The following is a 22,462-nucleotide window of genomic DNA, read 5'->3' as shown; positions in this document are numbered from 1 at the left end:
GTCCCACTGTTATTTAAACGATAACTTTGGATAACTGCCCAAGATTTTTGTGCCCCAGTTCTCCATCCATAAAATGCTTTGCAGTAGGTGTTCAGTGTTAGTTAAGTGAATGAATGAACTAGAAGTAACCAACACTGACATGGTGCTCACCACATGCTGGGGACTTTACATGCAATGTGACACCGAAGCTGTATGAAGTAGATGCTGTTATGAACTCTATAGAGGAGAAGGTGAAGCTTAATTAACTTGCCCCAAATCATACAGCTAGCAATGTGTGAAATATGAACCCAGGCCACTTCAACTCCATGTTCTTAACATGCTGTGGCTCTACAAGGAGAAAGTCAACTAAAAGCAACTAACGACGCTCCGGCTGCCCTTTGCCTGGTGAACTTGTGTCTGTCCTTTGTCGGGTTAGCACCATGTGACGAAGGAATTCAGCAGGGCTGGAATCTTTCATGGCGTGGTGTCAGCAATTCTGGGTGCAGGAGCACTCTTTTACCTTTTGTGTCTTGAAGATTGCATAACTGAGGTCCTTCTAAACAAAAGAGATGGAGTAACTGACGTCAAAATATATACTGCCCTTTGACCCCCTTGGGGGTGAGTCAGGGGCGTAGAGCTAAGTATTACTGCCATCTCTTTCAGAAATCTAAACATAACGTCCTCAAAAAGAAATTTGATATCTGGTGGAACAAGTGGCCAGTAGATGCCTTAGACCCAGATGGCAGTGGTTGGGGGTCTGGAAGAAGAGGCCCCACCACAGTTTATAAAAGCCACAGAGTATCCTAATTAATATTTAGAAAGTGTATACGGGGACATTGAGGTTGAGTTTATACGACTCTGAAAACCTTCATTTCATTTTGAAAACAGCCAGGGCCACATAGTGACCTGACTATGCGACGTTTGAGATGAGATTCTATGTTCTTCCCTGTGGTTTAGAAATACATTCCATATTTTGGAAACGTATTGGAATCTGATTTATGTAGTGAACAAATTCTAGGGCATAAACTGAATATTGTATAAAGCTGAAGTTAAGTGAGAGCGACTCTAGTTACATTGTGGGTGTCGGGGGTGTGCCGAGGCAGAGCTAACCCTGTGTGCCTTAAACAAAATTGGAGACGCTGCCTCACATGTGAAAGGTCAAGGGGAACTCACAACCCAGATCAGGTGCAAGCGACTGATATCATAACCAAACAGCTTTATGCCTTCCCTTATATATTTAAAAAACATCTTTCGAAAAATCCAGTTTGGCTGAGAGGAGGAGAACGGAGAGTCTACCCTAGTCAACAAGGAGGAGTGAATAGGCATAGAGCAAAGGAGGGCACTGTGAAAAAAAAAAACAAACCAAAAGAAATGAGATTTCTGAGTGTGTTCTTAACCAGAATCACTTATCTAAAAGAGATTAATGCTTCACAAACTCTCACAAGTACTTCTCAAAACACAGAAGACATTTTAAGTGCTCCCTCTGCCAAAAAAACCCAACCCCAAACACCTCCCCCCTCCCACCATCACACCCCTCCCGCCCCAGACTATTAAGCCTGTGATACAAGCCAGTAGGCAGCAAAATACTCCGTTAATTTTGGAAGCCTACCATATGTCATTGTAACACAACAGAATGCTGTTTTAATGGCCCTCTTAACATACCCTGTGGTGTCTGAGTATTGGATGACACAGTATCTTTCTGGTTTAATTGTGCATTTCCTTGCTTCCTTTGGTTTCTGTCTGTCAAAACAGAAATGTTTTAATTTTGGTGCATATAAATATAAAAAAGTTTAATAGTTAATAATGGAACAATGTAGTGTGCTCGAAGCATTTTAAAAACTCAAAGCAAAGCACACATAAAACATTTTTAAAATTTTCAGTAGGAACCTCTAAAAACAGTTTTCTGTGTTAATAATTTACCTTCCAAATTAGATTCAGGCAGAGACACTTTAAGGTGGTTTTTCAATCCATGTACAATGCATAATTATTAAAATGGATGTAAAAAAATGGAGGTGACTAGCTCTGAAGAAATTATGTAAAAAAACCCAGTAAATAGTATTAAATTGTTAACTTATAAAACTGAGTACCATACATGTTCAATGTGCATTTATGATATCTCAGCACGATTACTTGCTTTTACTTCAAGTATTTTTTCCTTGTAGAAGATACCTTAAGAGTTGCATTTTAATCATTTGAAATACATTTATATGCATTCAAGATATTACGTTTTTGGAAACAAAATCTATTAGAAACACCTGAATGTTTGATAACACATCACTGTAATTATTTGGAAAAACAATAACAAAGGGATAAAACTGCTCAGTATACTCTAAGGCAATATTAATAATAATGCAGTCAAGAGTGGGGACAAAGGACAAACATCTTACTCATAACGCTGCAGAGGTAAAAATCAGCTTTCCTTCTCTCCACGCGTCCTCTTATATCCGTGTTAAACTTAAAGGAAACTCCTCTTTTTAAAGAATTGAAGGATAGTGAAATACCTATTATGATTAATGTAATACTCTGGGTAAGAAAACAATTGCCACACGTATAAAACTCTCAGTTGTGGGGCATACATTTCAAGGAAATAGAATATAATAAGATGACTTTAATATGAAGACTAAGTCAAACGATTGTATTGCTTGGTGCTTCAGAAGGCACTCGCCTCTTGCAGAGGCGTAGGGCCCTCTATGGAAGCATGAGTAATCACTGCCTGTGACTACAAAGAATTCTAGTTATTTGGGTCCCGCCAGATAGGAGCTTACCGTGTGTGCTGCGAAGCTCCTTTGACTTCATATAAATAGCACCCTAAGTGAAATGGTTTTCATAGCTTTTCTTCATGGTCTTTTTGCAGTCCAATAGACTTTCATGCTAGAGATTTTCTTCAAAACTAAAAGTCACAAAAGACTTGCAGTAACTTACGTTCTATTTGTTAATTTATTTCTGATTTAATATACTACATTATTAACTAATATTATAAAATGCAATATATAACATAAAAATATATACTATATTATTAAGGCAGATGTAAATTCTATCTATCCATCATCTATCGTTCATATATTAGGTAAAATGAACGTAAAATTACATTTATATTCTGCACGACTGCATAGATCCCCCAACTTAAGAACAAAGTTTAATTGGGAGATCAGTGAGGGGAGCATATCCTTTTGAAATTTAAAACTTTGGTAACTATGTACATGTCTTACTATTCTAAAAATATGAAAACAAAATGATTAACATTTTACAAGGGCAAAATGGGGGCAATGCCATTCTATTATTTTACCACAGGTAAGATGGCTCATTTTTAAAAGTATCTTGCAGAGTCAGAATGATAATTTTACTCAATTCTCTCTCCTTGCCTTTTTATGGTAATACTATTTGACTTGCAGCTATTACAGTGTGGCTATGTCTAAAAAAATACTAGAGTCATAAAAATCATCCACCTTATAAGAACATTATGACTATGCTTAGAGAATCCTGCAAAAGTCCTTCAATGTTTTGGAAAAACCTGTATCATGTAAGAAAAAGCATTATTATGTTGAGTTTAGGAAAATGTACTTACGAGCCTAGTTTCACGGCGGTTCCTGTAAGGAAGCTGACATTTCGCACATTAGAACATGTAGAAAACAGGTGCATGGTTGCAGGGGACTTTATTTTCCCAACTGACCTAATAACACCACATATATCCACTTACGTGTTACTCATGGGAAGACACAGGACATGTATATTATTGTTGATTTTAACTCAGGAGAGTTTAGGACAAAAGCTAGAACCCAATAGTCTGGTGTTTCTGTGGAATTATGAAGGCAAATAATACTAAATACTCGATTTTTGTGCCAGAAGTTGAGATTTGGAAACTGATAACGTGTCATCAGTGCTTTGAATCGACCACTTGGTAGCCTAAGTAATAGAAGCCACGTCGTTCTCATTTGGTTACATATCCACATTTTTTAGTGGTTTTTAATAAAAGTATTTTATATACCCCGCTGGGGTAACTTTCTAAAGTAACTCCCTATCCTCCTAGAGCCTTTCTTGCTTCCAAATGTTTACTCGAGTATATATCATAGCAATAGTTCATTTTTATTGGGTGCTTACCACGTGCAAAACCTTTTATATGAGTTATCCCAATTAAACTTCACCCAAATCCTTCTAATGTAGGCATTATTATTATTTGTGCTTTACCAATAATGAAACTGAGGCTCAGAGAAGTTGAGAAACTTGTCCAGGAATCTGTTCATAAATGTCAGATATGGGATTTATTTAGGTCTGTCTGACTGTAAAACCTGACATCTCTTTACTACACCATCATCAGACTCTAGACCTTAAGTTCATAATCAGTTACTTAGGCAGTATTTTGTTAAAAACACGTACACTTATTCAAGAATAAACATTTCTAAACGCTTGGACAAACTGTCCTTAATTCATCGTATCAACTAATGTGCCACCTACTTCTTTTGAGGATTAGTTTTGTTCCTGTACATGAAGAATGCAGTTTTATTATCTATCATTCTTTTTCTTTATTTACAGATTGGATTCTAATTTGTACCGTGGTGTTCCAGGTATTTCAAAGTGACGAACATCATAAAGTCTTTTACGTTTCTAGCTTCTGCTGATTTTTGTGGAAGTCATTGTCTTTCTATCATCACAGAAGATCCCCAATTTTATTTTTATACCTCTCTGTGGGCAAAGAACTGACTGTCAGAAAGTGCTTCCATTTAGAAGATACCACTCATTTAAAAAAAATTGAAATCTGAGTTTGTTTTCATAATAAGTGATCAGCAATGCAGAGAAACTGCTTCTGATGAAGAAAGTAAATAAAGACAATAAAACACCAGCTAAGGTTTATGGCCATCATAATTTGCCTTATTTTACATGCCCTGGGCATATCCCCTTATAATTTCTACTGAATTGTGTTGCACTCATCTGCTGTTTTGTCGCTATTCTATGGTTTCGTGCGTTCCTCTTTCGTCATTCACCTACTTTATAATTTCACCAGAACAGGTCCCCATCTTCTAGTTTTTTTGTTTTGTTTTGCTTTTTAGATATGATCTTGAAGATCTCAGTGTTATGAATCAATCAGCACTCAATAAATGCCTACTGAAAGAAAGCTGAAATAATCATTTCTGTGTGAAGGGAACAATTAACACCATTAACTAAGAAATAAGCGCGCCTTATTTATTTATTTATTTATTTATTTATAAAAATTTTATTTTTAAGTAATCTCTGCATCCCACGTGGGGCTCAAACTCACAACCCCAAGACCAAGAGTTGCATGCTTTACTGACTGAGCCAGCCAGGTGCCCTGAGCTTTATTTACTTTTGAGTCAGAGTAACAAGATGGAATTAAATACCTTTTTATAATTCTACAGTCAGAGTGTACTTTAAAATATGTGCCTCTTCGAGAGCTAGCACCAAAGGATTAAGCTCTCAACAAACTTCGTTTTTCATGGAAAAATCACAAGGAAGAAAAATGTGCATTAAATTTTATAAAGGCAAAGTCTTAGGCTGTGGGTGGTGAGTATCTCACGGCTCTCAGTTGCAGGTTTTTAAAATGGAAATGGAAAGAGCATAGAAACCTTATTGTCTTTTGGCCCAAGAGCATCACACTTTTCCTGAGAAGCTGCTGGGATTTTGGTTTGCCGGCATGTTACCCAGGCTACTAGCCCTTCATTAGCCATCCAAGAACATTGGTTTTACTACGTAGTTTGTCTCTCTGTATTAAATTTATTTGTAATTATTTGCCAAGTATTATGGACTCATAATAGTTATTTGGATCTGGACAATCTGGATAAACCTTTCCCATGAAAGGAAACTAGAGCATAGAAAGAGTGGTGCACCCAGAGTTTTTTCTACTTACACCTGATGTTTTCCCTTCTTGAGCATGGTTTTGGGGTACAAGGCAGACACCAGCCACAGCTAGCAATAGAACTTACCTCTGAAGACCTCCGAGAAGATTTGTGGGTTCTCTTGGTACATGTCTGATGTATAATTTAGGCATTTTTGTTTGTTTGTTCGTTTTGGCCAATGATTGAAGTAAGGTCTCACAGGAAGGACCCAGGATATTCCTGACTCCATAGCTTGTTCCCTCCCCCCCTCCCCCCCCCAACAAAGTGCTTGCTGAATTTCTCGAAGCCGGGACGGCAATCAGACCCATAAAAATGAAGTTCATTAATGAAAACTAATTGAAAATTAATTCACCACGACTCCGGGGACGAGCTCGCATTTAGAATGTTGTGTTGTTAGCGAGTGAGTCTCTGATCATCAGAGCATGGCAAAATACTTCAGAATGACACATAGGTTAATGAGGTGGTGAAGCATCAAGAAGAACAAAGTCTTGTAATGTTAAAATAGCCGCCACACTTAAAACGGTGCCTTGCCCCTCCCTCCTCACTTCCCTTTCTGCCTCTTTCTGCCTTCTCGCTTCACTGTCACTAGACAGAGCACATGCCACGTTGTTATTCCTTCCCCCCGGCAAATCTTTCCTAGGGAAGAAATTCCACAATGATCTCCAAGTTTGGATTACTAAATATGAATTTTGCAAATGTCGACTTATCTAGTCTCTAAAACGTAGAGTCCATTTCCTCATTTTTAAAATGTTTGCTATGAAAAATATCAAACGTATACCAAAGAGAGAATGCCATAATGAAACCCTCCCCCCCCAACTTCAACAGTTATCTACCAGAAACCTGTTTTCCACCATGTTTTAGTAAACTTGAGAGAGCAAACATTTAGACAGAGTATTTTCTTGCTCACGGAAGAGATGTTGTGTCTCAACGGGCTTGCTTTTCTTCTTTCTTTCTCATTCATTCAAAACACGTTTATTAAAGGTATTGTATGTACCAGGTGGAACTAAGAGATATGGGACATTTATTTAAAATGAAGTTCACCTGTATCTTTAAAGATTCCACCTCTATCTCTTCTGAGGGATCATCTAGGAATCCTCTTGAAGCATCTTTACAGGCAGGTAGCTTCTAATTTTACGTGTATATTTATGGATTTTTCTTTTTTAGGTCTCAGCTATCATTGACATGTTACTGCGTCCTTTGGTCACTTCAAGTGGGATTGTTCTCCACAAAAACACTTATTTTCATTTTGCTCTTAACACAATTCATAGTTATGCTGGTATTAAAAGTATTGGGAAAGTGGTATGTGAGGGGCACCTGGCTGGCTCAGTGGTAGCGCGTGCAGCTCTTGACCTTGGGGTTGTGAGTTCGATCCCCTACGTTTAAGTAGAGATTACTTCAAAAAATAAAAGAAAATCTTTTTTAGGAAGCGGTAGGTGAAAGAATCTGATGAATCACTGCCTTTCCTCTCTATAGTATTATTATTTTTGACAGTGAGAAATTAAGGGAAGAATTTCAAAGAGAAATTCTTTTTGTCCATTTGGTTGTTACCAGGATCAATTCGTATTTCTTTTATCATCAGTCCTTTTAGCAAATCTCATCTCTCAACTTGCCTAAAGTTTATTATTCGAGTATCATAGCCTCAATCTCAATCCAAAGAAGATAATAAATACAATCTCTTTGTTATATCTTATAGAAAGTTTTTAAGAAAGCTCTTCAAAACTATCGAACTATTCTGGAAATCTTTAGTACATTCTTTCAAGGTGTGGAATTTAAACCTACCTTCACCGTAAAGCAAGGCTCTCTTAAGATCCCTTCTTTTTTTCACACACTCCTATGTCTGTGAGTTTAATATCTCACTTCTCACAAGTCATTTCAGAACAATTCTGCTTTAGTATCTTCTTCAAAAAAATTTTTTTAAAGACATTTCCTTCCATATCACGTTATTCTGATTTGTCAGCCAAACTATTTAGGTTATATTTATGGTATGGCTGTACTGGTGTGTTTTGAAATAGGAAATTTTAAAACGGAAAAAAGGAAACCTGACAGAGTAAAAAGTTAGACAGCCTATGAAAACGCCAAGCGCTGCCCCAGGTGGCGTAAGAGATTGGTGTTGGGCTGTAACTGTGATTTTGTTATTTCTTTGATTGCTAAGAAGAGTTCTCATGTAACTCAGTTTCTAAAAGAAGATTTGATGTGATACTCATCCCCCCAGCCTTATTAGTACCCAGTGGGGTTATGGAGACATGCAAAAGACACATGAATTATCACACTTTTGAGTATGTCTATTAAATTGATCTGATCTGTTCGGTCAGATCTTTTCCTCCTCTGACTGTATTTCTTCTGCATCGACAGTTATTGATTTGAAGAAATATGACGTAGTTCTTTCTTGCCCCGCTCTGGGCTATACAAGTAAACTATGCTTTGTAAGAAGCAGCGCGATGATAACACGGTGACGGGGATTGGGGAACAGGAAAGAAAACGGACTTTAGTTGAAGAGATGCATTAAGAGAGAGGAGCCCAAGATTGGATGCAAGAAACGGCACATAAAGTTGTCTTCTCCTTCACAAAAATGCGAGCTTCTACGCAGCACAAGTACCAAATGAAACATTTGTACACATTTCTTGAATTTCTGCACCCGTCTTTATTTTCAAGAGGTCATACCCATTTTCTGTGTGTCAAGTTTCTTGGCAGTGACCAATGAGGGGAATTTTAGGACATGAGCAAAGGATTTGAATAGCAGTATCAAAGATGATATGGCTGTTGTCCTTTATTAACAACCAGTCAGTTAAGTATCTCTAATTTTCCTTAGATAACGAACAATGGAACTGATAGCTGAAATTGGATCTTGTAAAATTTTTTGAATTGTAAAAAAAAAACAAAACAGAAAACACACCAAACCAAAACAACAACGAAAGAAAGAATCTTTGCCTTAATTTGAGTTTGAGCATTTCAAAGCTGGTATTTGCAAACTCAGAAAAAAGAGCCTTTCATTAATCCATGATTTTGGAAACAGTTACTCTAGCCCACAACCACATACAAATACAAAAATCCTAATGGGACTATTTTCTTACTAAGCCTGTAACAGTTTACATTCACCTAATGGCCTGGGGTTATGAGCAAACTACTCAATTAGAGAATTTAGGCTGGTTGCCCACATATTTTAGAGCAAATTATCCTTTCACAAATGCAGAACCCCCTATATAAAACGCCTAACCAGTATTTCCTGTAAAAAAATACTATTCCCTAAATTCCCACCTTGAACCTACTAAGAATTTCTCTTTTTGCTAGGGCAAAGATTTTATGGAAATATTTGTTTTTATATCACATACCTTACTGTTGGTCTTCCTGTGGGCTTGTGTTTTGACCTTAAAGCAGCTGAGAAATTATAATCAAGACACTTCTAAATAAGATATTTCTTTTCTGAGTACTTTTGCTAAGTACTTAAGCTAAGAACCTTAAGTTGGAAGGCATAGAGTCCTGCCAATTCTTTGATAACAGATCTTCTGCTTGGGGGGCTAAATGAATTTCATGGTTATCCTTAACACTTACTATTTCTTCTTAGGCCTCTTTCATTTAAAAGGGGGTCGGTGCTTCCAATCTATAAACACCCATTAAAAGTTCTCCACCCTTTTATACTTGGCTGCTGGTCTTAATTGTCTGCAGATGGGTGGGTCACTGCATTTTTTATTTCAAAGGTAGAGATTTGCAAAATGTAAACGAGCCTATTAAAAGTTCTAAATCAAAACTCTCAACATCCATTAAAGGGATCCGTGTGTAAATGGAGATAGAACTCAATCTGAACGTGTCTTTTTGCAACAAACATTTTCACCCACGTGGAAACGAAATCGTCTATCACCACCAATACCTTGCACATGTACTCGATGTAAACGCTGCGTTGTCAGAGAGGTATTCAAAAATTTCATGCAAAACTTGGAACTGAGGAAAATACGTGTTTGCAAAACATTATTTTTTTTCATGATAGTTGTCAGAGAAGAGATGCCACATAACTTACCCTACAGTATCCAACCTATACTCGGTTGAAAAGAAACAAAAGCATTTTGTTTTTTACATTTTACACAACCAAATTCAAATTCAGCACAATACAGACCTGTAGTACTAACAAACATATTCGAACGTATTTAATATAAAATCTTAAAACGTGACTATTTTTGGCTCACCTACTAACTTATTATCTTCTATCCTGATAAAATTCCTTTTTAGAAAACAAACCTCAGTTCGCAGTGTTGCTTGTGACTGAGGACTGAAACCCGAGACGGTTGCTCTTGGCACTGTGGTGTTCTGGCTTATCTTGCCCAAGGGACTGACAGTTTATCTCAGATTCTACAGTTTCTTCCATCCTTCTTTCACTAGCATTTCCCCTTGGTCTTGCTTTTCATTAGCCCACCCTGATGGCTGGCCACTTCTAATGTATAAATTAAACAGAAGGAAAACACAAAAGCGTGCTTTCTTTTATCTCCGGAAATCAAACGCACCACAAACTCAATTTAGCTTGATTTCTCCGGGTCTAAAATAAAATGTCCCGAGTAGCACCCAACGTTTGCTAGAATATCTGCACTTAAAAACCAGCCTTAGATATGCTTCGTCTTGTGATGTAGAGTAGCAGTGGGATTGCTCTGGAATAGTTTAGTCACTTGGGCTCTGCTCCCCGTAATCTGTACCCAGTAGTCAAATCTAGGTTCAGCATCTGACAACTCTATTTCCTTCATCCTTTCTCTAAATGCGAGGGACAATTTAATTGTAGGGGAATGGCGTTTTCCCTAAACTCCAGTTTTAATATGCTGATTATAGTGACAATATTTAAAAGTCGGTCCAGTCTTTGAGATTGCATTCTCTTTTTTTACTTAATTTTTCTGTGTGACAGAAGGGAAGCAGAGGTTGGGTATCTAAATAGAAACAAACATAGAAAAAACCCAATTTAAGCTACTCTCTTTTAGCTTGCAAAAATACATTTACAAGCTCTCAACAAAATTTTACTTTTAAAAGCCATTTTAATATTTGTTATCTTTTTCTGAGTAAAATAAGCTGATGCTTTTACATGTGGATCTTATTATGTGAAAAGCTGTCTAAGCCTGCTATTGAACATAATCATATGAATTACGAACTGTGACTTTATTTCTTTTATAATCTTTGTAGTTCTTGCCATTACTTTTACATGCCTATGTCTGGCATTATGTAGCTTTGAAACTATGCCAAAAATATTTATTGTCGTATATCTGGCATTCTCATACTCTGTGGCTGAGTTTGGTTTCCAAGCTGGGCAAAACTTATTAGCAGATACAGTTCTTGGCATTTGTTTGAAAAAAAAAATCATATGTAATTTTAGTACCCTCCTGAAATACAACCTTTCGCACTCTTTGAAACATGTATGGAGTTGGCATTCCAATGCTTGAACTATCTCTTTTTCCAACTATGAGTAATTTTTCTGTTATGAAAACTATATAAAATAGAGCAAAACAATAACAACAAGAGAAACAGAAAAGAATGAATTTAACTGAAAACCAGAACCGTTGGAAAAAATCATATGGATGGTCTGTGTAAAATATTTCTGTAGCATGCAAATCCCAGGGAATGGGGGCTGGGTCCCCATGATAGAATGCAGTGTTGGTACTTTGTGGTTACATGAGCTAATAAGAATGATGAAAAGCAAAATATGTATGAATACTTCTTTTACTAAGCTCTTTGCAGCTTGACTAGTAAATTCTTTAAAGAAGTGTTATGAAGATATTCAGTTCCTGCACTTGTTTAACGTGCTTAGCCTCGCACAGTGCTCTTCGTGTAGTTCATTCTCAATATATTTTTTGTGTAGAGTGAGCCATTAGCGTTATTAAAGATGTTTTTAAGGTATTATTAAGATGTTAAAGGATATTTCTAAAAGAAGGTAAAACCATGACTCGCACAAATCTAAAATGTTCATTTTAGAGACCAAATATTTTATTTAATGCATTAATTAGTGAGGGAAACAGTAGAATGTTACAAAGAGAATTCAAAAAACTACATACATGTGGGAATATGGGAAGTTAAAATACATTTACAAATAGATGCAAAACTGATCTATACAGAGAGCAATAATCAATTGCCTTCTACTGGAGGTAATTTGTCTGCCTTTCTATGGACAAAAATCATTTGTATTATCTATTTTCTTTAATTTACAGAGTAATAAATAATAATACTTGCACCATGCATTTTAAATGGTGAAGATGCTATGATCGAAATGTAATATAAATTATTCTGTGTTAATATGTTCATTAATCTTTTTCAGTCAAAAATTTTTTGAGTGCCTATTATGTAGCATTGTATTTGATGCTGAGGATATAAAGGTAATCCAAAACTGCCCTCAGAGGTCTATCGTTCAGTGTGAGAGACAGACATTGATCAAATAAGCATAATAATGAATTTACAATTGTAACTGATCAGAACTACAAAGCTGCCTGAGCCAAGTCTACGGGACTCCTGGAGGGTAAAATTCATAGAATGGTAATCTCAATGTAAGTTATTTTTACTTTAAGTAGCATCTACATTTCCTGATTTTTGTGTTTATCAAAGGTGATACTTTAAATTAGAAACCTATTTTTAAAAACTTCTGAGTCAACTACAATTTCTTACAAAGCTAGTAATTCTGCAATACATAAATAAGGCTAATATTGACATACTTTGATATTATTTTTAATGTTTATTTATTTATTTTTAATGTTTGTATTTATTTTTGAGACAGAGAGAGACAGAGCATGAGCAGGGGAGGGGCAGAGAGAGAGAGGGAGACACAGAATCCGAAGCAGGCTCCAGGCTCTGAGCTGTCAGCGCAGAGCCCGACGCGGGGCTCGAACTCATGGACCATGAGATCATGACCTGAGCCAAAGTTGGATGCTCAACCGACTGAGCCACCCAGGCCCCCCTAATGTTTATTTTTTGAGAGAGAGTGAGAAGGGGGGCAGAAAGAGAGGGGGACAGAAGATCCGAAGTGGGCTCTGTACTGACACTCGAATCCACGAACCATGAGATCATGATCTGAGCCAAAGTCAGACATTTAACCGACTGAGCCACCCAGGCACTCTGCCAATTGTTCCTTCTAAAGTCCTCTCTCCAGTTCCCCCAGTATGCTTGTCCAAAACAGTTATTTGTGATATATCTAGCCCACAGAAAGATGTCACTCTTCAGTGTTTTAGTTAACCATCCTGTGTTCTGAAATGCTGTTTCTGTTGGTTTCCCCAGGGCTGAGTATCGCTGAGCACATTTGTTGTCCATTGACTCTATTCACTTAAATGTACTCCCTTTATGTTCAAAGATCCAATTAGAAGATCGCTCTTACGAAGCTTACTGTGGCAATATAGAGTTAAGATACAAAAGCATTCACTTTTTTTTTTAAGCTTATTTATTTTGAGAAAGAGAGAGAGAGAGAGAGATGAGGGCAGGGGAGGGGCAGAGAGAGATCGTGGGAGGGAATCCCAAGTAGGCTCCCCCCTGTCAACACGGAGCCCTAAGTGGGGCTCGATTGCACCAAATGTGAGATCATGACCTGAGCCAAAATCAAGAGCGGGCTGCTTAACAGACTGAACCACCCAGGCACCTCCAAATGCATTCATTTTGTGAACAGGCTGTAGATATCCCCATCACAAAAGCTAAATTTATATATGTGAATGTGACCCTAGCAAAACAAGAAAAATACACACTTTAGTTTGTTTTTCCGTAGTAGTAGGGATAGGTACGATCTAAACCATTCATATTTGTCCAAATACTCCTTTTGATCTTACATTTGAAGCTACTAAAAATGATCCAGCACCTTTAATTTTTTTTCTCAACGTTTATTTTATTTTTGGGACAGAGAGAGACAGAGCATGAACGGGGGAGGGGCAGAGAGAGAGGGAGACACAGAATCGGAAGCAGGCTCCAGGCTCCGAGCCATCAGCCCAGAGCCCGACGCAGGGCTCGATCTCACGGAGCGCGAGATCATGACCTGGCTGAAGTCAGGTGCTTAACCGACTGCGCCACCCAGGCGCCCCGATCCAGCACCTTTAAACCTTCACCTTGTGTCTTTTATCAGGTTTCCTAGAAGCAGGCCATCAGATGAGGGTTCATATGCAAGTGACTTATTACGAAAGTACTCCTGGGGGAACCAAGTAAGGGGATGTGGAAAGCAGGACAGGGAAGAGAACACAGCCAAGCAAGAATGAATGTCAGGCCAACTCACAGGGTAGCTTTACTTGTGCCTGCGTGGGCGCTCTGGAATGAAGCCATGCCTCAGAATTGTCTTGACCAGAGGGTAAAGGAGAGGGTCTTTCATACTCCTGCACCTATCAGTCGCTCTTGGGTGAAGCTGGGTGGGGGGAAGTAAATTCCTAGGCACTTTCCAGTGTTGGTACAGTGAGATCCAGTTTCCCCAGGGCATCTTCCAAAAAGTAGCCCATTGTTCGGTGTTCGAAGCAGAAACACACAAAGAGGTAAAAAGGGATCTGCAGATATTGGGAAGAAACGTTGATAGTGTTTGCAAACTCTATCTGGTCCCCTAAAATCTATTCTCTTCTATGGAAGAGAATATGGAAGCCCATGGAAGGCTACCTACAAGGTACATTAGGCTACATTTCCCAGCCTTCTTTGTCAAGTGTGGCCCTGCAGCTGTGTTCTCTTCAATAAACAGTGTGAGTGATGTGTGCCGCTTCTGAGCCGAGGTTAGCTCCACCCATATTGTCCTTCTCCTCCCTGCTGCCTGGAACTCAGAGTGACTCAGCTTATACTATAAAGATAATGACAGTGACCTAAGGTCTGATGATGGAAGATGGTAGAAGGACTGGGGTCTCTGAATGACTTCACGGAGCCGAAGTTGTTGGTGACCCAAAGCAGTCATACTGGACTGTTAGGTAAGAAGCAAACCTCTTCCGGGGCACCTGGGTGGCTCAGTCGGTTAAGCGTCCGACTTCAGCTCAGGTCACGATCTCGCGGTCCGCGAGTTCGAGCCCCGTGTCGGGCTCTGTGCTGACAGCTCAAAGCCTGGAGCCTGCTTCAGATTCTGTGTCTCCCTCTCTCTCTGCCCCTCCCCCGTTCATGCTCTGTCTCTCTCTGTCTCAAAAATAAATAAACGTTAAAAAAAAAAAAAGAAGTAAACCTCTTTTTCAAACCACTTAGCTATTGTTGGGTCGCTAGCACAGCAGTCTGACCTTTCTCTAATTACTAGAGGAGACTTTTTTCTTATCAAAATGTTATATTATAGATCCATTTTCAATTACTCTTGATTTCTTCTATTAGAGTACATATTATAAGAGAGAAGGAGATTTGCCTATCTTTTTCTTGCTGGCAAAAAATACTCAAAAAATAGTTACCTAGTGAATAAGTAAAAGTGTAGTTATTTTGTCCTACAATAATTAAAATTTATAAACACACATCACAATTAAGGAGCTTATTATAATACTAAGTTAGGAGTGATGTAGAACAAATGGGAAGAGTTTAATGAAACATAATCCAAATGATTGATGAGCTAAAATGTTGCCATTCAAATGGATAGAAAATAAATTATATAATTTAAAGACAAGGCTGAAGGGCACCTAGGTAAGTGTCTTTTCACACAGAAAAGGTGATTATGTAGAGGTCGCTGACCAACTGTTTTCCATGTCTGCAGAGGGAAAACTAGCAGAAAAGAGCTTAAACTGACTTGACAGAAATAGTGATTAAACATTAGAAAAGGCTCCAGAGTAATATTGTGGAATCTCTGTCCCTGGTGAATTTTAAGGACAAACCATCTGTCTTAGACGTTTCAGGCAGAGCCTTGCAGGAAGAGAGAGGTCTGGATTAAATGACTCCTTGATCTGGCTCCCTTTCAATTCCAGAAGTCTGTGCCACTATACAGGGCATCAGAGGATCTGACAGTGACATCTTTCACTCCAGTGACCAGCGGATTGATTAACAGGCATCCCCTATCTATAACTTGAGAGAGTTATTTCTCTGGGTGAGGCTTATGGGGTGGGTGGGAAATAGGGAGAAGACAGACTAATTTTCCAAAGTAATGATATTTAAGAACTCTAGATAGAACTCTAAGATACTAATTTCCGTATGATCAATACAAACTGGGAGAGTCCTGAGATTTTTGACACATTTCAAGCGCTAGGTATTATTGAGTAAAAATCACTTTTATAGCAATGATGGAAAGATAATTTAATGTTGACTTTGAAATGACACAGAACAGAGAGAAACAATTGATATCCATTTACAATATTTATTTATTTATGTATGTATGTATGTATGTATGTATGTATGTTTATTTAGTTTTGACAGAGAGAGAGAGAGAGAGACAGAGCATGAACGGGGGAGGGTCAGAGACAGGGGGAGAGACAGAATCAGAATCAGACTCCAGGCTCTGAGTTGTCAGCACAGAGCCCGACGCGGGGCTGGAACTCACGAACCATAGATCATGACCTGAGCCGAAGTTGGATGCTTAACCAACTGAGCCACCCAGGCGCCCCTACAATATTTATTTACTTTGGTATCAGAACACTAGCAACAATGTAAACATGCTATTTATGAACGCTGCCTTAAACTTATACTGTATTTGGGGTGCCTGGCTGGCTCAGTTGGTAGAGCATGTGACTCTTGATCGCAGGCTTGCGAGTTTGAGCCCCATGTTGGGTGTAGAGATTACTTAAAAATAAACACTTTTTTCTTTAATGCTTATTTATTTTTGAGAGGGAGAGAGAGGTGGAAGGAGAGGCAGAGAGAGGGGGGAAACAGAGAATCTGAAGAGGACGCTGCGTTGACAGCAGAGAGCCCAATGCTGGACTCGAACTCATGACCATGAGATCATGACCTGAGCTGAAGTTGGATACTTAACTGGCTGAGCCACGCAGGTGCCCCTTAAAAATAAAACCTTAAAAAAATGTTTATACTGTATTTATAGTACTTATCAATAATCATATAAGAAAGTCCCTAACGATAAGCTTTCATTAGGAAATATTTTCTTAGTCTTCGGAGTTTGTTTATTCATTATTGGATAATATGGCAGCTATTGTTGTATTGTTTTATTTTTATGTATTTATTTATTTTTTATTAATATGAAATTTATTGTCAAGTTGGTTTCCATAACAACACCCAGTGCTCATCCCAACAGATGCCCTCCTCAGTACCCATCACCCACTGGCAGCTATTGTTTTAAAGAAAAAACATTTTTTTCATTAAGGTATATATGTTTTGCATTTTGACACTGAGTTATAAAAAACAATTAAAATTAAGGATTTATATATTATGGGGATTTCCAACCTTACTAATAGAAAATTTTAGTGAAAATTTCCATGTTTGCTGTAAATTCAAACATAAACTTTTGAATTCTTGCAGAAAAGGTAGAAAAACCCTGCTTTTATATTCTAAGATGTTGTAGTGATTTATTATTTATTTGTTTGCTTATTTATCTATTTATTTATTAAGTTAGTTAAATGGTAGACAGTATAAAGTTACAACCCAGAGGGAGGGTTTTTTTTCACTGAGGGGGGGAAATCTAATCAAATTTAGAAGGAAATATTGACTACTCTTTATGTAATGAATCTTTTTAAAAAAATATTTACTTATTTATTTATTTTTGAGACAGAGAGAGAGAGAGAGAGAGAGTGCAAGCCGAGGAGGAATAGAGAGAGAGGGAGACACAGAATCCAAAGCAGGCTCCAGGCTCTGAGCTGTCAGCACAGAGCCTGACGTGGGGCTCGAACTCACAAACTGCGAGATCATGACCTGAGCCAAAGTCAGACACTGAACCAATTGAGCCACCCAGGTGCCCCCATGTAGTTAATCTTGAAAGTAAATGTTGTTCTTGAACACATGAAGTGATGTTCACCCTCCCTCATAATTAGAAAAATGTAAAAATACAATGAGATACCATTTTTTCAAACCTACCATACTGTCAAAAATAAAAATGTGATCATACATTGCTTTGTCTAGAGTGAGGAAAGAAGCACATTTCTGGTGGAAATGTCATTCAGTGCAATCTCCATGGAGAGTAATGGGAAATATCTATTGAAAATTATAGTTGCACATATCCTTTAACCCAACGGTTCCACCTCTAGAAATTCTTTTTTTTGCAGATGTATATCGACACACAAAGAAATGGCACATGCACAAGGTTATAGACTGTTATGTTGTTTATAATTGTACAAGGTCAGAAACAACCTCAATGTCCATTAATAGAAGATTATTTGAAGAATGCTACGTCCTTGCAATTGAATGCAGCCACTAACACCGCTGAGAATTAATTCTTAAGACACATGCAGAATAGCATATAGAATGAACTACTCTTTGTGCCAGAAAAGAAGAGAAAGAAATGTATCCATACATTCACAAAATATATCTGAAAAGCTACCCAAGAACTGCTAACCGTGGTTGCCTCCGGGGAGAGGAACTATAAGTCCTGAGGCCAGGGTGAGAGAGAGACTTTTCTATAGTCTTTTTGTAACATTTGAATTTTGTATCATATACATGTATTACCCATTCAAAAATAAACAAAATAGGGGTCTTGCTGACTCGGTCGGAGAAGCATGTGACTCTTGATCTCAGGGTCATGAGTTTGAGCTCCATATCAGGTGCAGAGATTACTTAAGTTAATAAAACTTTAAAAAAACAAAGTTAGGGTGCCTGGGTGGCGTCGGACTTTTGATTTCGGCTCAGGTCATGATTTCACAGTTCATGACTGCAGAGACTGCCTGGGATTCTCTCTCTCCCTCTCTCTCTGCCCCTCCCTCGCTTGTGCATACACTCCTCTCTCTGAAAAGAAATAAATAAACATTAAAAAAATAAACAAGGGGCACCTGGGTGGCTCAGTCGGTTAAGCGTTGGACTTCAGCTCAGGTCGTGATCTCATGGCTTGTGAGTTCAAGGGCCATGTCGGGCTCTGTGCTGACAGCTCAGAGCCTGGAGCCTGGTCCAGATTCTGTATCTCCCTCTCTTTCTGCCCCTCCCCCACTCACACTCTGTCTCTCTCTCTCCCTCAAGAATAAACATTAAACAAAATAAACAAAATAATTTGAAAATAAATATTGTGAATAGTACAACAACCCATTTATTCTTAAAAAAATTTTTTTAATGTTTATTTATTTTTGAGACAGAGAGAGACAGAGCATGAGCGGAGGAGGGGCAGAGAGAGGAAGACACAGAATCCGAAGCAGGCTCCAGGCTCTGAGCTGTCGGCAGAGAGACCGACGCGGGGCTCGAACTCACTAGCTGTGAGATCACGACCTGAGCTGAAGTCGGACGCTCAACCCACTGAGCCACCCAGGCGCCCCACAACTCATTTATTCTTAGTTTGAGGGTTTATTTACATTTAATACACAATTATTTTCAATATCAAAAAGGTAGCATTAAGCCAATTTCAAAATTTTGTAGACTGCTCACACTTTCTGTGTGGGTTAAAACTGTGGATTATAATTCATATTTAAATTATGAAAATACACCCCAATATTTAAAAATATGCTCTATGTAAGTAAAGAGCAGGTGTTATCATTCTTTTCTCCTTCACCCTTAAAGTATGAGGTCCTTGAACCCAGAGACCCTGTACCCGTTCACCCTGAAGGTTAAATTGGGAAAAACTACTTCTTTAAAAAACAATTCTAATTATAAAATTAATATGTGTTATACATATTTCAAATCTGGTAGTTGTTTTCAAATTGACGTTGGGCTACTGCCAATTTATATCTCCACTAACATGGGCGCCTGGGTGGCTTGGTCGGTTAAGCATCTGACTTCGGCTCAGGTCAGGATCTTACAGTTCATGAGTTCAAGCCCCGCGTCGGGCTCTGTGCTGACAGCTCAGAGCCTGGAGCCTGCTTCCGATTCTGTGTCTCCCTCTCTCTCTCTCTCTGCCCCTCCCCTGTTCATGCTCTGTCTCTCTCTGTCTCAAAAATAAATAAACGTTAAAAAAAATTAAAAAAAAAATATCTCCACTAACAGTGTATGAGAGTATACATTACAGATCACATCTCAAGTAGAATATTTGAAGTATTTTACTTCACTGGCTCAGAGACATAGTCATAAATAGATTTGGCTAAATAATTTGGATGGAAAATAAGAACAATGCACCGCTATATAGGTAGAATTCCTAAAGGAAGCCTAAGGTCTCTGAAGTACTCTGAAATGAGCCATTCTGCAAAGGTTGAGAGTGACATTTAAATAGCTTCAGTGTATGAAAAAAACGGAGTGGCTCATTCTAGAATGATGCTTTATCTCAACAGAAAAAATTTTTATTTTATTTTAGAGAGAGAGAGAGAGAATGGGCAAGGGAGGGGCAGAGAGAGACACAGAGAGAGAGAGAGAGAGAGAGAGAGAGAGAGAATCTTAAGCAGTCCTCATGCTAAGAGCTGAGTCTGCCTTGGACCTCTATCTCATAATCCTTGGGATCATGACCTGAGCGGAATTCAAGTGTTGGACGCTTAACTGACTGAGCCACCCAGGCGCCCTATCCATAGAAATTATTAAAAGATTTCCAAAACAGTAAGTTACTTTTCAATAGTACAAAGAATATTTCTTTTATTTTTAAGAAAAATAATTTACTTATTTTTGAGACAGAGCGAGCATTCTGTATATTTTTTGCATTCCAATGTATTATAAGGCATCTTAGCCTTGCTGGCATATCTATTGCTGACAAAGTCTTGTGGTTTAGGAGACTACGCATGCAAACTTACCACTAACACGGTGATACGGTCAGAGCACACAAGTGTTCCAGTGACAAAACTCCCTGCACATACTCATAAGAAACCAGTGTATGGAATAGGAGCGACTCAGTTACACATTTTCCTGGTTATTACCATATAGTAGCAAATTAAAAAATACAGGTGAGTTGCTCCTCCTTGTCTTCAGGTTTTTTGGAACAAGATATTTTTAGAATTACTCTTCTAAATTCAAAGGTATCTGGAAGAAAATATCCTTTTGCAAGCCAAAGATTTAAACTGGAGATTCACAAAAGCCTCAAGACATCAAAAACTGCCTTATTACATCAGGATTGTCACCAAAGCTGTCAAAATTGTGAAGAAAAGGGCAGTCACGAGAGCCAAGAAAATACAGGTTTTTAAAATTACAGAAAAAAGAGAGATTGAGAGAATGAGGACCCTGCAAAAGAGGAAATGAAAAAGCCGAAGAAATAGAAAATAGTAAAGCAAATACAATTTGTGTAGTCAACGAAGGTTGGCAGCAGCTTTAGGTTGATGACTTCATGGACTTTATTTATTTATTTATTGGTTAATATTTTGGAAGAGGTTTTTGTTTTTGTTTTTGTTTTAAAGTTTTTATTTAAATTCCAGTCAGTTAGGGGCGCCTGGGTGGCTCAGTCGGTTAAGTGTCTGACTTCAGCTCAGGTCATGATCTCACCTCCGTGAGTTCGAGCCCTGTGTCAGGCTCTGTGCTGACAGTGCAGAGCCTGGAGCCTGTTTCAGATTCTGTGTCTCCCTCTCTTTCTCTGACCCTCCCGCATTTATGCTCTGTCTCTCTCTGTCTCAAAAATAAATAAACGTTAAAAAAAAAACTTTAAAAAAATAAATAAATAAATTCCAGTCAGTTAACATACAGTATGATATTAGTTTCAGGGGTACAATATAGTGATTCAACCCTTCCATACGATACCTGGTACTCAATACAACTGCACTCCTTAGTCTCCCTCACTTATGTCACCTACCCCCCCACCCACCTCCCTTCTGGTACCTTCAGTTTGTTCTCTCTAGTTAAGGGTATGTTTTAGGAGGGCACCTGTTGGGACGAGCACTGGGTGTTGTATGGAAACCAATTTGACAGTAAATTTCATATTTAAAAAAAACCAAGAGTTTGTTTCTTGGTTTGTCTCTTTGCTTGTCTGTTTTGTTTATTAAATTTCACATATGAGTGAAATCATATGGTATTTGTCTTTCTCTGACTTATTTTACTTAGCATAATACTGTCTAGCTGCACCCACATTGTTGTAAATGGCAAGATTGCATTCTTTTATATGGTTGAGTAATATTCCATTGTATATATAAACCACAGCTTCTTTATCCAGTCATCAGTCGATGGACACTTGGGCTGTTTCCATAGTTTGGCTATTGTAGATATGCTGCTATGAACATTGGGGTGCATGTATCCCTTTGAATTAGTATTTTTGTGTCCTTTGGATAAATACCTTGTAGTGCAACGGCTGGATCCTAGGGTATTTCATTTTTTAAAAAACTTTTTGAGGAAACTCCTTACTGTTTTCCAGTGAATAGGAAATTTTTCCAAAAAAGACATACACATGGCCAACAGACACATGAAAGATGTCAGCATCAGTCATCATTAAGGAAATACAAATCAAAACTACAATGAGATATCACCTCACGCCTGTCAGAATGGCTAAAATCAACAATATAAGAAACAACAGGTGTTGGCAAGAATGTGGAGAAAGGGGAACCCTCCTGCACTGTTGGTGGGAATGCAAACTGGGGTAGCCACTCTGGGAAACAGTACGGAAGTTGCTCAAAATGCTAAAAAGAGAACTACCCTATGATTCATCGACTTTAACAAGGATTGTGGTCTTTCATTATGGCCTGTAACAAAAAAGTAATAATGACATTCAGTACTTAAAGACTTTTTTTCCCTTCACAATTGTGATTCTAATAATATTTAAAAGATTTTATTAGGGGCGCCTGGGT

The 22,462-nt window shown here is 38.2% G+C and overlaps 1 pseudogene; it reads right to left on the bottom strand.

The window, feature by feature from the left end:
* The window catches only part of LOC106988679 (40S ribosomal protein S4-like), a 29,098-nt pseudogene extending 23,140 nt beyond the window's left edge, over positions 1–5,958 (bottom strand).
* Between the last annotated feature and the right edge of the window lie 16,504 nt (positions 5,959–22,462).

Source organism: Acinonyx jubatus, chromosome C1 (assembly GCF_027475565.1).
Source record: "Acinonyx jubatus isolate Ajub_Pintada_27869175 chromosome C1, VMU_Ajub_asm_v1.0, whole genome shotgun sequence".
Classification (NCBI taxonomy): domain Eukaryota; kingdom Metazoa; phylum Chordata; class Mammalia; order Carnivora; family Felidae; genus Acinonyx; species Acinonyx jubatus.
Note: the sequence above shows the minus strand (reverse complement) of the source record. Positions and strands in the feature narration are given on the sequence as shown.